Consider the following 6,474-nt stretch of genomic DNA (forward strand, 5'->3'; position numbering starts at 1 on the left):
GAATATGTCACATTTTGTTTATCCATGCATCAGTTGATGGACATTTGGGTTGCTTCCACCTTTTGGCTATTGTGAATAATGCTGCTGTGAACACAGGTGCACAAATATCCATCTGAGCCCCAGTTTTCAGTTCTTTTGGGTATATACCTGGAAGTGAAGTTGCTGGATCATCTGGTAATTCCATGTTTAATTTTTTTGAGGAGCTACTATATGATTTTCCACAGCAGCTGCATAATTTTACATCCCCACCAACAGTGCAGAAGGATTCCAGTTTCTCTACATCCTCACCAACACTTGCTCTTTTTTTTAATAGTAGCCACCCTAACAGGTGTGGCATCATTTTTTTCAAAGCCAGACATTTTTCTTCCATCTGCCACATTATACTCCTGGAATGTGACTGCACATCATTTTATCCATATTTTCTCCCAAGGTGGAAACCCACATTACATCCACCTCCTCACTGCCATACATAATGCTGTGGTAACATCTTCACTCATGTCCTCTTTTGAATCTGCGCGAAACTTGTCTTGGCATATACGCCCAGGAATGGAATCGCTAGATCTCAGTGTACTAGAATATATGTACTCTTAATTTGACTAAGTCATCAAAGTAAAATGAGATTGTTTTCTGGAATGGTTACACTGGTTTATACTCCTGCCAACAACATATGAGGATTCTCCATCTCCACAATGTTTTACCAAAGCTTAGCATTATCAGCTCTCTATCTTAAGCAGTCTTACATCTAAGAATTTAATTTGTGCTTTGTTCTGATATCTAATTATGCTGAGCATTTCTTCCTATGATTATTAGATTTGTGAATTTTTTTTATGTTGAAAATTCCTTGTTAATATCTTTAGCTCATTTTAATTTTGAGTTGCTGCAGGTTTTGTTTTGTTTTCTTTTGCTTTGGCACTGGCAGGATAAGCTCTGATGTTTTGGATATTAATCACTTTTTTAGACATTACATATTCTTGTACTCTGTCATGTGTTTCTTAAGTTTATCTAAAGTGTTTTTCATTAAACAGTTTTTAATTTCAATATAATCAAATTAAACAATTTTTTAATCTATGCATTACATTATTTTATTTTAATTACCCTTTATCTGCCCATAGTTCACAAAAATGTTTCTTCTAAATTTTACTCTTTGAACTCAAAAATTTTACCTTTTCTGTTTTTCAATCCACCTTGTACCACCTTTATATGTAGTATTTTTAGGAAGAGGTTTGTTTTATTTTTCTTCATATAATGGGAGAAATATTCTTTCCATATATTTTCTCCACTTAATTTTCTCTTCATTATCTACTAATTAAGTTGTGCTTTCTCCATTAATTTGTAATGTTGTCTTCACCAAATATTTTGTTACCACATACATATGATTCTCTTCGTGTACTCTGCTCTATTTCATTGCCCTATTTATCTGTTTGTTTGTTTCACCAATGACACAGGTTTTTAAAAATCATAATGACTTATACTTTAAATTATATGGAATTGCTAATATTCAATAATTTTTAACCTACGAAAATGGTAATTCCATGTGGTTCCACTCAACAGTGTATCTTAAATCTGATGGAGCAAAAGTCCCTTCTCTTTGCTTTTTAAGAAGAGCTGTTTATGTGCATTTATTTTGCTATATAAATTCCATATTAAGTTTAATGAATTTCTTTTTAAAATCCAACTAATATTTTAATTGAGTTTCATTGAATTTTGGATCAATGCAAGGAAGTATATTTTCAGACTATCAAGACAGATCATTTAAGAACATGGAATGTCTTCATTTATTCAAATATTTTTAAATGTTCTTTATTAAAGCTTTAAATTCTTCTACATAGAAATATATATACTCTGATTTAATTCATAGATCCTTTACTTTTGTTATTTTGAAAAATATCATTTTACATTTTATTTTGCATCAGTCTCTACTGGAATAGAGAAATATTGAGTTTTCTAGATTGAGCTTCTATAGAGATATGCTACTGAACTCTCTTATTACTTCTACTTATTTTTCTATTAGAAGTTTGTTGATTTTATTTGTTTTTCTAGATAGATGATAATATTATCTATAAGTAATGATAGCTTTATCTCTTTCTTTCCAATCTTTAAAGCTGTATCCTTTTCTTTCCCTGTAACATTAGCCACCACTATGTTGAAATACTTGGTAATAAAGAACCCTTATTTGTTCTTAGTCTTAAGAGGAAAATTTAGTTCCTTCATGCTTGCAACCTTTAACATTTGGCATTCTCCATGTACATATTACCCCTCAAAATGACCTCAGAACATTCAACCACCTGCCTGGTCCAAATCCCCTGTCTTCATGGCTTAAAAGTCGCAAGCATTATTAATTCAACCAGAGGTAGGGTGTGGTGTAACTGGTTGTTTTTACGTTATGTATCTCCTTAGTCCCTGTGCTGGTCAAAGGTGCATCCTTTTTTGTATTTCTATATAAAATAACCAAAATCCTTCTTTCTCTAAATTTTGACACCTCATGGAAAACTAAAAGGAAAAATGTGGCTTAGTGAAAGGGTCTCTTCATTTCCTAAAAGAGGTAACTCCTTTTTTCTCAATAACCTGTCAAGGGAGGCATCTTAATTTTCTGAGTCATATTTCAAATTTCTGCACCAGTACCAGCCTCTAAAATATGCACAATGTTTGTGAGATAATTAGTAATCTTCTTGGCTCTTTCCCATTGCAACCTCAATACCTACCTTTCACACAAACCATTCTATTACTGACAATGATGGCATTCCATTTAATGTTTTAAAACTGAACTTTACTCTTCTGTTTACAAATGTGTTTTAAATGCTTATCAGACAAAGGGTTTGGCTAATTCGAAAAGCAGTTTTACTTGAAATATCTTTCTATTCACTATCTAAAAGACAAAATAAAACCTGACTTCTAGTATTATGCCACTCAGTCATCATTACAATTATACAGATCTTCCCCCTTGTTGTTTGAGAAGACAAAATATTTGTAATCTAAAATACTGTCCTTAAAAGTCAAGTCTCAAGATTTGACTTTGTTCCTAGACCTCTCACCTCATCCCATTGTCCTAATATTTTGAGGTAAATTGTTGTTATAAAACTGCAAGCCCTAATAGAGAAGTTATATGACACAAATCAATAAATGATAGACAAGTTAATAACTGGTTTGTGATGAAATGGAGCCTGAGCATTTTTCCAATTTTTTTAAGGCAGTAGGAAATAGCCATGTATAGGGGAAAAGGGGCCTGTTGCTATTATCCCATTTAGTACTCAGAGAATCTTACAAGATTAATCTCATTTGTCCTTTTCTAGAGGAGGAAAATGTAGATTACTAAGATCACAGGGTAAGTAAGGTCACAAGGGGTTTGTGTGGGAGAGCCAGATTTAAACCCAAATGAATTTGACTCCAAATTCCTTACTTTTTTTCAGTTCAGCACAGAACCCACAGTTATTTCTTTGCTGAAATTAGCAGAGCATCTCTCTTTCAGATAGGTAATTTCTGCTTAATTACTAGATTGCAAAAGCTGGGCCTAGAAGTAGAAACCTGGCTTACTGACTCCCAGTGTGGAATATGGAGAAGCTCTGCAGTTTAAACAAGCAACAACAAGAGCAACAAAGGTAGAGGTCTTAAAAACTGGGTAGAATGAGAATCAAAAGCAACTTAAAAAGTGGTGGATCTGAACAGGAACATATCTAATTTTAAAAATGAATGAATAATTAATAATCTTCCAAAATAGAAAGCACCAGGACCAAATGGGTTCACTAGTGAATTTTACGAAACATCTAGGAAGAAATTATACTAATTGTCTACAATCTGTTCCAGAAGATAGTAGCAGAGGAAATACTTCCTAACTTATTCTATGAAGGCAGCATTGTCCTAATACCAAAACCAGACAAAGATATTACAAGACATGAAAATGAAAGACCAATGTCTTTTATGAATATGGATGCAAAAATCTGTTATAAAACATTAGTAAATTGAATCTAAAAATATATAAAAAAGAACTATATACCACAATCAAGTGGGATTTTTCCTAGGTATGCGAGACAGTTCAACTTTGAAAGTCATTTAATATAATCCCATTACATCAACAAACTAAAGAAGAAAAGTCACATAATTATATCCAAAGATGCAGAAAAAACATTTGTCAAAATCCAACACCCATTTATGATAAAAACTGTCAACAAACTAGGACTAGAGGGAAACTTCCTCAACTCAATAAAGAATGACTATAAGAAACCTACCACTAACATCGTACTTAATTGTGAGAAACTCAACTTTTCCACTAGGATCAGGTAAAAGGTAAGGATATCCCTTCTCTCTACTCCCTTTCAACATAGTTCTAGAAGTCCTAACTAAAGTAACTAGATAAGAAAAGAGAATGAAAAGTGTTAAGATTGGGAAGAAAGACCCAAAGCTTTGCTCACTGATGATAATATTGTCTGTGTAAAAAATCTGAAATAATTAACAAGAAACCTGGAACTGACAAATGATCATGACAAGGTTGCAGGATATAAAGTTAATTTATGAAAATTAGTTGCTTTTCTATATACTAACAATGAACAAGTCGAATTTGAAATTAAAAAATAAATTCTATTTATATTAGCTTCAAAAAAGTGACATGCTTAGGTATAAATCTAACAAACTATGTACAAGATTTATACAAGAAAAACTGTAAAACTCTGATGAAAGAAACCGAAGAATTAAATAATTGAAAAGATATTCTATGTTCGTGAATAGGAAGACTCAATACAGTTAAGATGTCAGTTTTTCCTAATGTGATACATAGATTTGCTGCAAACCCAATCAGCAGTCCCACAAGCTAATTTGTGGATATTGAAAAACTTACTCTCAAGTTTACACAGAGAGGCAAAAGACCCAGAATATCCCAGTCAATATTGAAAGTCCTTTCAACAAATTGTGATGGAACATTGGACATCCACATACAAAAAATAAATCTAGACACAGACTTTATACCCTTGACAAAAAAATATCATAAAAATGGATCATTGGCCTAAATGTAAAACACAAAAGTATAAAACTCTTAGGAGATAACATGGGAGAAAATCTTCATGACCTTGAGTATGGCAATGACTTTTTAGGTATAATTCTTGGAAGAAATAATTAAAAAACTGGATTTCACTAAAATTAAAAAAACTTCTGCTCTGAAAAAGATCATGTCAAGTGAACAAAACAAGCTACTGATTGGGAGAAAATATTTGCAAAGACACATCTAATAAAGGGCTGTTAACCAGAATGTACAGAGTACACTTAAAACTCTACAATAAGAAAGTAACGATCTGACTAGAAAATGGGTAAAAAAAAAACTTGAATAGGCATCTCACCAAAAGAGATACACAGGTGGCAAATAATCATATGAAAGGATGTTCAACATCGTATTATTAGGGAATTGCAAACTAAAACAACAAAGGGATACTACTACAAACTTATTGGAACAGCCAAATTCCAGAACCCGGCAAGGGTATGGAGAAACAGAAAAACCCTTCCATTGCTGATGGGAAGGCAAAACGGTACAGCCACTTTGGAAGACTGGAAGTTTCTTACAAAACTAAATGTACTCTTACCATACAATTTACAATCACACTCCTTGGTGGTTTTTTATCCCAAGGAATTGAAAATTTATGCTGCACAAAAACCTACAGATGTGTATGGCAGTTTAGTTTATTACTGCCAAAACTTGGAAGTAACCAAAATGTCCTTCAGTAGGTGATCGGATAAATAAACTGTGGCACAGGCAGACAAAGGAATATTATTCAGCAACAAAGAAATGAGCCATCAAGCCATGAAAAGATGTGAAGGAAACTTAAATGACTATTACTAAGTGAAAGAAGCCAGTCTGAAAAGGCTACATACATATTGTGGGATTGTATGATTCCAACTATATTCTGGAAAAGACATAACTATGGAGACAGTAAAAAAGACCAGTGATTTCCAGGCATCGGGAGGAGGGAGGGATGAATAAGCAAAGATAGAGGATTTTTGGGATAATGAAACTATTTTATATGATACCACAATGGTGGATACATGACATTATACATTTGTTGAAACTCATAGAATATACAACATCAAGAGTGAATCCTAAGGTAAACTATGAATTTTGGGTGATAATGGTATCTCCGTAGACCTTCGTCCAGTGTAACAAATGAACCACCGTGGGTCACCGTGGGGAGGTTGTGTATGTGCAGGTTGGAGGTGGAGAAGAGGCATATGGGAAATCTCTGTACTTTCTGTTCAATTTTTTTGAAGGATTTATTTATTTTAGCAAGAGAGAGAGACAGCATGAGCAGGAGGCACAGAGGGAGAGAGAGAGAATCTCAAGCAGATTTCATCCTGAGTGTGGAGCCTTGATGCACAGCTCAATATCACAATCCATGAGATCGTGACCAGAGCCGAAACCAAGAGTTGGACACTTAACTGCCTGTGGCACCCACGTATCCCTTTCTCTTCAATTTTTATATGAATCTAAAATTGTTT

Source organism: Ailuropoda melanoleuca, chromosome 5 (genome assembly GCF_002007445.2).
Source record: "Ailuropoda melanoleuca isolate Jingjing chromosome 5, ASM200744v2, whole genome shotgun sequence".
In the NCBI taxonomy this organism is placed as follows: domain Eukaryota; kingdom Metazoa; phylum Chordata; class Mammalia; order Carnivora; family Ursidae; genus Ailuropoda; species Ailuropoda melanoleuca.